The following is a 10,506-nucleotide window of genomic DNA, read 5'->3' on the forward strand; positions in this document are numbered from 1 at the left end:
GGCGTAATTGTTTTCTGAAAGTAGATCACCGGCCTTTCTTTCCAGGCTCCATTGGGTCAACCTAACCTACCAAGCTGTCCGCAACCAGACAGGTGCACCAGCTGTTTGCACCACCGCAAGACGGTGTTGCTGTTGTTGTTGGTAGGGGCCGGCAAGTGGCTCTGACTCAGAGAGCCCATGTCCACCGGCAGGACACTCCGCCGGTCCTGCCCCGTCCTCTCGCCCGGGCGCTGTGGAGCACAGTTGGCTGCCACGGTGGCATCCACCTCTTTGAAGGCCTTTCTCTTTTTCACTGACCGACTTCTCTACCAAGTAGGCCATCTTTCTCCAAGAATGAGTCCCTCCGGCGAACACGATCAAAGTAGGTGAGACCAAGGCTTGTCATCCTTGCTTCTCAGGAGCATTCCAGCTGCACTTCTTGCAAGATGGAGTTGTTTGTCCTTCTGGCAGTCTAAGTCATATTCAATATGCTCTGCCAACACCTTCCGTCAAAGGCATCAGTTCTTTTTCAGCCTCCTGTGTTCCTTGTCCAGCTACCGCATGCCGATGAGGGAGACTGAAACTGCCATGGCTTGGATGTGCTGCCACGGCAGCGCATGGACCCAATGCCATAGGTCGTTTACTGTCTTGACTGCAGCTTCCATTGGTGTGGACCGTGGATCCGAGTCGAATGAAACCCAGTACGACTTCGATCTTTCCTCACTTATCACGGTGGCGTTTCTTGGTCCAGCCGTGAGAGGGCATGTCTTCTTTACATTGTCATTCCTGCTGACGGCTGTATTCTTTGATCTTTATCCGAAAGGGCTCCACGTCCTCCTCTCTTCCCGCAAGCACGGTTATGTCATCGACATCTCACAGGCCAGTCACAAGTCTTCCTCCACTCCGAATGCTCCATACTTCTTCATATAGTTCAGCTTCTTGATTTTTTTACTCAGCACCCAGATTAAATAAATGTAGTGAAAGGATACAAAATGGACACACATATTTCCCAATTTTAAACCAAGAAGGAATTCTTCGATTTTCCCAAACAGATGCCTCTTGGTCTACACACTGGTTTCGCATGAGCACAAGTAAGTGTCATCCAACTCCTGCCCTGCACAATTTATTATCATCTGCACATTTGGACGCCTTTTCATTGTCAGTAACACCAGTGAACACCTTCCAGTATTATTAAGGGCTTAGTATTCCAATCTAATTAGACAAATGCTACAAAACAATGGCTCTTGCTGAAAATTAAATTACCTCAAGATATGATAATTTAGGAAAACGAATATTTATATAAATTCACACAACTTTAGAGAGTCGGGAACCCAGGAGTAGCTCTGCTGGATGGCTCTGTCAGGCCCAAGGCCTCTCATGAGTCTGCAGTCCAGCTGTTGGCTAGGACCACGGTCATTCGAAGGCTGGACTAGAGATGGAGGGTCCAATTCCAGGAAACTTTCCATGCTGTTGGCTGGAGGCATCCGTCTCTTCTCTTGCCACATGAGCTGGTCCAAAGGGCTGGCAGCTAACTTCTCCCCGAGCAAGCTATCCAAGAGAGAGCAAAAGAAACCCAATGTCTCTTTTGACCTTGTGTTTGGGGTCACCCACTATCATGCTGATAAAGCCAGAATAACTTTGCCTCCCACACTTTAATCATGCTGCCAGATGGGACCAGATTCTGGAGAAAGACATCATACTTAGTAAAGAAGGAGGTCAATGGAAAGGGGGGACCCTCAAAGAGATGAACTGAAAAAATGGCTGCAAAAAGCCTGTTCATTAAAATGCTCAATATATCCAGACTGCACTCAAGGAGAGGAAGCTTCACCTTCATTTCTTGAAAGGAGAAATATCAAAGAATATGTGAACATATTTAAAATTGCAATAAGCACAAAGCCCCTTTTTTTAACTTCTTGACTCTGATTTAATTTTACTTCTCAAATGCAATCCAGAGTTAAGCTATGTTATACCAGTGAAAAAAGTTTAAAAACATGGGGATATCTAGCATTAGGGGAATCGTGTGACTACAGTGCTTCTCAAAAGAGAAATGCACAACTAGAATTACTTTAAGCCTGTGTAGTCCTTGAAAAGCATTTGTCATGAAATATTTATCAAAGAGAGCCCAAAATGATATCTATGCTGTCATTTCCATGCTGGAAAACAATCTGCATGAGAAAGAGACTGCCTGGAAACATACTAAAATAACAATCGTTAGGCTGATATGTGAAATCATGAGAAGTTTTTATCTTTCTCTATTTCTAAATGTGTATGTGTGTGTGTGTGTGTAGACAGACATGTGTTTTTTGTTTGTTTTTAAGGGATAATTTAAGATAATACTGACTTTCTTAATAAGTACTCAGTAGGCATTTTTTTCCTTTGGAGAAAGAAAGTACTTGATCTGTACTTGATCTGTAGATCGCTTTTTGGGGTGGGGGAAAAGGATATCCGGTCACAGAGGATTCACTGCGAAGTCACCATGGAGCACAGGTTTATGAAAGGACACGGCTGTGGACTGAGTTGTACCCTCCAAACTAGGTGTTGGAATCTGAACCCTCAACCCAGTGGGGGAAAGCCTGTTGGGAAATGGGGTCTCCCTGTGTGATGTTAATGAGGCTCCACCAGTTCAGGGTGTGTCCTAGCCTAATCACTTCTGAGTTACATGAAAAGCAAATGAGACCCAAATGCAAGCACCAGCTAAGACAGATGATGATCCTGTGAAGATCATCCAGCGACCACCTACCAGGAAGGCCATGACAGGCCCACACTCTGACTGGGATGCTTAGCCTCCAGAATGGCAAGAAGATAGAGTTCTGTGCTTCAAAGCCATCTAATTGTGGTGGTTGGGCTCCAGCAACCCTGGGAACCAATGGGCTGTGGGGGCCCCCGAGGGGCTAGCAGTGCTGAAGGGGGAAAGGGTGGAATAGGCTGTGGTTGGTTGGAGATGTGATCTTCAGAGCACAGACTAGGGGTGCCAGGGTGGTACAAACACCCCTGTCTCATTCTCTGGGTCACCTGCCCTGTCTCCCATTGGGCTGAACCAACCAGAAACTAGCAGACAAAGGAGTCCTTCGATGCAAAGGAGGGTAAAGAATATATTCGAAAAGCAAATGGAAATAACCAGTACAGTGGTTTATTGAAAACAACTGGGAGGTAGTCTCCTTTGATACAAGGATTCCAATGCTGTTGCAGAAAACGTATACCGTGATATTTTAAAACTGGCCTGGGGAACATTGGAAGCATATACATTTACAGATCAAAAAGCTCATACAAACATGCCTAGATATCATATCAGTTATTGGTGGTTTCACTTTGGGACACAAACCAACTGTGTGTTTTATCTAGATCACAGTAATTCAAAACAGTTTTGCCTCTTGATGTACAGATCTCAGGTTTGATATTAGCATAGTTGGTATATAAACCAGTAGGATAATTTCATGGACTTCTTGATAAACTTATTGTTGGTGGTGGCAACCGCCATCTCAAGGCAGTTACAGTCCTTAGCAACCTAAGGTATTCATCCTCATTCAAATAGGAGATATAGAAATGGACATTTCCTTTAGCTGTCCTGCGAACGTCACTGAGGCTGACTCCTTGTTTGTTTTGGTTTTTTGCGCACTCTGTAGCCATCATCAGGCATACCTTCTCAAGCAAGGAGTTAGAGCATTCAGATATATTGAACGGATAAATGAATGAGTTTCTTAAAAGATTTTCACCTGGTAACATTCCTTGTTTCCTGTACGACAGAAGTTCTCCACCTGTGGGTCACGACCCTTTTGGGGGTCGAACGACCCTTTCACAGGGGTCGCCTGATTCATAGCAGTAGCAAAATTACAAGTATGAAGTCGCAATGAAAATAATTTTATGGTTGGGGGTCAGCACCACATGAGGAACTACTAAAGGGTCACTGTCTAAGGAAGGTTGAGAACCGCTACTGTAGGAGAAAGGAAAGTCAGAGAAGATAAGTAATCGGCTTAGCATTACACAGAGGGTGGCTACCACTGCTAAACCTCAAGCCCATCAGTTGTAGGTTCAGCCCCTTTGTTGTCACCAGGTGCCAATAGGGCCGGTCCCTACTCACAGTGACCCTATCTACGTCCCACAGAACAAAATGCCGCCCCTCCGAAGCCACCCTCCAAATGGTGGTACGCTTGGGCCCATTGTGACAGCCACCGTGTCACTCCGTCTTCTCAAGTCCTTCTTCCTTCTGGCTGCCCCTCTGCTTCCCCCAATGGGATGTCCTTCTCCAGGGACGATCTCTCCTGACAACGTGTCCGAGGTACAGGAGATGCGCTCTTGCCGTCCTTGCCTCCGAGAACCTCTCTGGTGGCACTCTCCCGCTGCCACTACTTACAGTCCCAGACACACAGCCGAAGACGTGGCCGTGGCCTTGCCGGGCCAACCCCAAAGGGCTCCTCTTGGACTGGAGGGAGATTCACTGTCACTCCAAATGAGAATGTCTCGCCATGTCAAATACCTCATAGACCCCTTTGCCATTAAGGCTAAGCCCACTCACGGGTGCTATAGGGCAGAGCAGAATTTCCGCCATCCGGTTTCCAAGGCTGTGAAACACTACAGGAGTGGACCGCCAGGCCTCTTCTTTGGGGGGGTGGGATGGTGGGTTCCACACTCCCTTCTGGTCGTAGACAGCGCCCAGCTGTGCATGGGTGAAGCCCCAGGGTGGCTAAAACGGGGAACATGCTAACGTGATCATGGTCCTCACAGAAAGACTTGAGGTTCAAACTCACCCAGAGGCACCCCAGAAGAAACGCCCGGTGATCTGTTTCCACAAAAGGAGCCACTCTGGAGCAAACTCTGCTCTGACACACACACAACTTACCCGGGAGTCAGAGGCAACTTGGAGTCGGAGACATCCGGCAGTGTTTGCTCAGGAAGATGCTACCCACGTGCTGAAAAGCCCCTAATGATGTGCAAATTGGAGCAGCTTTAATATGGTCATGATTTCTATATTTTGCAAAGGTTGAGAACTTTAACTGCTTTCTAGCTCACCTTTTTAAAACAAAGAATAATTAGTAATTTTTGCTAAACTTGATAGTTTATTCCACTTTTGAAAACTGTACTAAAAAAAACAACCAAAACCCCAGTATATTTCCCTGCAGTGCTTACTGCATTAGCAACAAAATAATGGAGCAGTAATTCAGCCTTTTGGATGGACTACTTGGTGGTTTATGGGTGTCTGGATTTCAAGATACTGCTAACTGAAGTGTAGTTATACATTCCTAAAGCTCACTCTTTTCGCCCCTGCAAAAGTGCATCATCCTAGCATGTAAGAATAAAGTCCAATTTACTTTTCCTGTTGATTGAAAGGTAAATTGGACTTCACACATATACGTGATATGATAATACACTTTTCCAGAAGTGAAAAGAAATGAGCTCTAGAAATTTATAGTTGCTCTTAGATAGCAATATCTTAGAATAAAACAATTCTAAAATGACATAATATCAACATTATAATAAGGTCAACATCCTTTCTCAACATTACACAAAGTGACCATGTCAACTTCTCAAGTCTTTTCTAAAACTTTCTGAAAAGTTAAAGTGTTATCTGTAGTGTTTTGTTGAATCCAAGGGAGAATCATAAAAGGGTGGAAAAGGTTACCTAAGCCTGATATTGTGTAAATAAAACAATAAAAATTTAAAAGTCTAATCATTTGAGTTCTGAGCCTCAGTCACTATATTGTTTTGGAGATATTTATATTCTATAGATAAAGATAACCAATACCCCACCACCAACTCAGCATTTCATAGCATGATCCTTATTAAAGAGATTGAAATGTAAACAAAGAAGTGTCTTGTCAGCCAGCAAAATGATCCAAAGAAATTCAGTACCATGCGCATGCAAGTATGCCTTTAACACGATGTTAGCTACAAAGACCCTGAGCTGTAGGACATCATCTGCACGAGAGAGCTTCTAGCTGTCAGAAGAATTCCTGATGATCAGATTATCTACAAATCAGAAGCCAAGGTGCCTTTGCAGCTCAATGCCATCATAAAATATTGATTCTTCATTTTACCTGCTCTTCTTATAGGCCATAGAGAACCCTGGTTAGATTTTTGCTCCTGAAATTAGGATAACATATGTGATCATCATGTGAGCTTGCTTATCAAGTAATTTTCTCCAAGTTGCATTTACAATCTTTGGAAATACTTATGAAAAGTAAACATTTAAAAATCATTGTGCTTTGTTCTGTTTTGAGCAAAGAGTACCTGGAGCTAGAACCGATGTGGGTTTGTGTAGCCGACTGGTCCAGACAGGCTAATTCCACCTCCTCCCACACCTGCAATACGGACACTGCAACCTGACCACGGAGCCTGCAGCGCGACAGAGACAGCGCTGACGACAAGCACTCTTTAGGTGCCCGGCCCCGTAATGGTCTGCTCAAGCAATGGAATAAAACCGCTGCTTGTGGTCCTCGGGTGAGCAGGAAAGAGTCTGTGTTTGAAGGCTGGAGTGACGTAGGAACAAGACTGTATGTTCCTACGTTATTGGTTTCCAGCCATGTGCTGCCATAGTCTGATACATGCCTTCCTGTGTCTACTTCATGGATCTTTGAAAGGAGTCATTTGTGCACACACTTCAAATTGAACTATCTATCGTGTTACCTCCTATCCTTTTATTAAAATCCAATAGGTTCTTTACTCATTAGACTTCTGTCTTCAAAAGAAGAAAGCTCACCATAGTGTAAACCTGAACCTATCAACTGTCAATTACTGATCTTTTTTGTTTGTTTCTGGAAAACACTGGTGCAGGAATGAAGAGAGCAGCCTTTTGTCCCTTTGCATTTATTACTATAAAGCCTACTTCATGAGAGACCAGGAGTCCCAGGGTGGTACCGATGGTTAGAAGGAGGCTATTTTAGAAGGTTGGTGGTCCAAACCCACCGTGTGGCATCTTGGAAGTACAGTAAAACCTGATGGACGAGGTGCTTCCTTCAGTTCCACTCTGAAATACTTGAGGGCACTGAGTCAGAATCAACTCCATGGTAACCGCCTTGTTTTGTTGCTTTGTGGAGTGCCTGGGAAGAATGAGACGGGAGACAATGTGTAGTCGGTACTGTTCATCAGTGCTTTCTGTGACCGTGGAAACGTTCTCGAGTGCCACTGTCCACGCGCCACATATGACCAGGCGCATTTGAAAAATGGTTAGTACAACTAAGGAAAAGAATGTTTGATTATAGTTCATTTCAATTTGCATTGAGGAACCACACTATCATGCAGATCTATTGAGTGGGGGCTGGAGAGCACTGTGATGGATTGAACCGTGTCCCCCCAAACTGTGTGTCACTGTGTGACTTAATGCTTCTCAGTGTTAAGTCATTGCGCGCCCTTGAGTGATCAGATGCAAGTAGCCCTGGTGCTGTGAACCCTGCCGGCTGTGATGTTAATAAGGCAGGAGAGAATGGACAGTGTGAGGTTGTGTCTCGAGCCAAATTCTACTGAGTAATTAAAAAAAAGAGCTAAGCAAGTAAGCAGAGATCGAGAGGCCGGAATACCTCCAAGAAAAAACAAAAAGGAAACCCCAGAGGTACAGTGCCAGCCCCAGAGACGTCGGACATCACATCAAGCTCCGAGACACTCCTAGATCCAGGGAAGATTGAGGTCAAGATACACGGATATCTTCAAGAAAGGCTGAGTCCATGGAGACAAAGACCTTCCTTCAGAACCGACTAGGAGAGAAAGCCTTCTCTGAGAGGGAGCCCGCTGCCTTTGAACTTGCAGCCTCCTAAACTGTGAGGGAATCACTTTCTGTTCCTTAAAGCCACCCACTGGTGGTCTTGCTGCTCGAGCAGCTCTGGCTAACCGAGGCCGTCCCCAAGGAAGCTCTTTGATCCCCAACATGCCTACATGCGGACGTTCTCACGGTGCCTCCGTCACCCCCCAACAACTGGCCATTTAAAAGTTCATTCGTCATAAGTAATAAAACTGCGCCCGTTGGAGGTTTGGGTTGTACACACACGTTGACGTGTACTTAATATTTTGGCATTGACGAGGCCTGAAGAAACAAGCTGGAGCTGGGACACAGGAAGTCGATGCGTGACCACGATCCTGCCACGCAGAGCTGTCTGCTTAGGGTGCCTTCCCTGGCCTTGACCACACTGGACCCCTGCCACCTCGCCGTAGGCTTCGGCTGCCTTGGGCACCTTCTCCTACCCACTGCCTTTTCATCTCAGCAAATGATGACTGCTAAGAATCTCTAATTGAACGTGGGCCTGGTGAGTGCCCTTTGCACAGCCGTGCGGTGACGGCCATTCACGGAGAGGAAGATCTGGGGCTACTGGACACTGTCTCTTCCCAGTTTACAGGTAGGGAGGAGAGGGGTCAGTGCAGGCTAAAGCATTCAATATATTTTTTTCATTTTCAAAAGCTTTACCTTTCCCGCGAATTGCAAAGAAGTGGAAGCAGAGTCAGTGATCTGTTTCACAGTTTTTTTAGCCTTTTCAATGTTTGGAACAGAGTTGATAGTTTTATTAATTACTCCTTAGCCGTGACATTGTAATACATAATTGTAATGATTGTAATGTGATTATAATTGGTTATAATTGCATATAATTGCCCACAAAGTTATCGGTTCTCATTTGTAACTGAGGTGACTATTGAAATCACTGGGACAAGATGGCAAGAGCTGCAGTGCTTGGAGTGCGCCTGCCACCTAGCGGCAAGGAACACGAATATGCTCACCGTTCTTGGAGCCTGGAAAGGCAAAGTAGGCCCACTTGACGATATTCCTAAATTTTTAAATTTCTGTTTATGTTTTTATACATAGTTTCACTGAGAAATAATCCATATATCATACACTTCGTAATCCAGTTCTATGGGAAGAATTGTACAATCATCACGACAGTCAGTTCTGCCTTCTTCCCCTTCTTGCATTCACCCTCATCTCCCTCCAACCTCCCTTCTCGCAGCCCCGGTACAAGGGGACACCAGCTTCTGTCTCTACAGATTTGTCTGTCCAGGATTCATATACTGGTTTCCCAGTGCTCTGACCCAAGTGCCTGCACACTGAGGCATCCTCACCAAAAAGCACACCCTCTCCCGTGCAGTAGAATCCCACTCACACTGACCTTTAGGACAGAACAGAGCTGCCCCCAGAGTCTCCAAGGCTGTCGCCTTGAAGGAGCAGACTGCCACGTCCTCTGGGGAGCACAGGAGCGCTTAATCACGGGGCCACCGGGCTCCTTAAGGCATTCGTTGGCACGAACTGATCTTCCATTCTGTTCTGCTCCATTCCAGATTACTTACCAACGGAAAATCCCTGAGACTGCGGTGTGTCTTGAAACGGCCTCATTCTAACATTCTCACAACAGAGATGTCTCTCTGGGCTGTTCTCGCTTTCCTTGTCACTCAGAGACAACACGTGGTTTGGACAGGCTGTCTTGTCTTCCTCGCCACCACTATAAATGCGCAGATGAACATCAGTCTCTGATGTCCTGAATTGTCCATCTCTAAGGGTTTGGTTTGGTTTGGTTTGGTTTGGTTTTCAGAAAAGTGATAAGCCTAGATTGAGAAAATAATGAGAGAGTTTATCAAGATTCCTAACCCCGCCCCTACCTCAATAAACGAAAGGAAGGAAGGAAGGAAGGAAGGAAGGAAGGAAGGAAGGAAGGAAGGAAGGAAGGAAGGAAAGGCTTTTTCAGGCTTCTAAGGACGGAGAGACTCATGTAAAGGTTGGATCCAGACCTCAGCTTCAGTACTCGTTTGTGAGATTTAGAAGGCAGTATTTGCCAAGTACCACATCCTTTTATTAGTAAGTCAATTTATTACATAGCTCAGAGAAATAAAATTGGCTCTATATTTCAAAGCTAGATTTGTACTGTGGTGTGTCCCACTAGGAACATTTTCCTAAAGAAGAAGTAACAAAGAACAAAAAAATCATATCATTGTAAAGGTGGGTGAGTGCAGAGTGGAGACTCAAAGCCCATCGGTAGGCAACTGAACACCCCCTTACTGAAGGGTTGTGGGGAGGAGATGAGCCAGTCAGGGTGCAGGGTAGCAACAATGAAACATATAACTTTCCTCTAGTTCTTAAATGCTTCCTCCTCCACACTATCATCATCCCAATCCTACCTTACAAATCTAGCTAGACCAGAGGATGTACCCTGGTACAGAGAACAACTGGAAACACAGGGAATCCAGGACAGAGGAGCCCTTCAGGACCAGTAGTGAGAGTGGCGATGCCTGGAGGGTGGAGGGACTGTGGGGTGGAAAGGGGGAACCGATTACAAGAATCTATGTATAGCCTCCTCCCTGGGGGATGGACAGCAGAGAAGAGGGCAGGGGGAAATGTCGGACAGTGTAACATATGACAAAATAATAATAATTTATGAATTATGAAGGGTTCGTGAGGGAGGGGGGAGGGGGGAGGGAGGGAGGAAAAGGAGGAGCTGATATTAAGGGCTCAAGTAGAAGGCAAATGTTTTGAGAATGATGATGGCAACAAATGTATAAATGTGCTTGACACAATGGATGGAAGTATGGATTGTGATAAGAATTGTATGAGCTCCCAAT

The sequence above is a fragment of the Echinops telfairi genome, unplaced genomic scaffold (assembly GCF_000313985.2).
Source record: "Echinops telfairi isolate 266 unplaced genomic scaffold, ASM31398v2 ScPeMD7_9;HRSCAF=40, whole genome shotgun sequence".
NCBI lineage: Eukaryota > Metazoa > Chordata > Mammalia > Afrosoricida > Tenrecidae > Echinops > Echinops telfairi.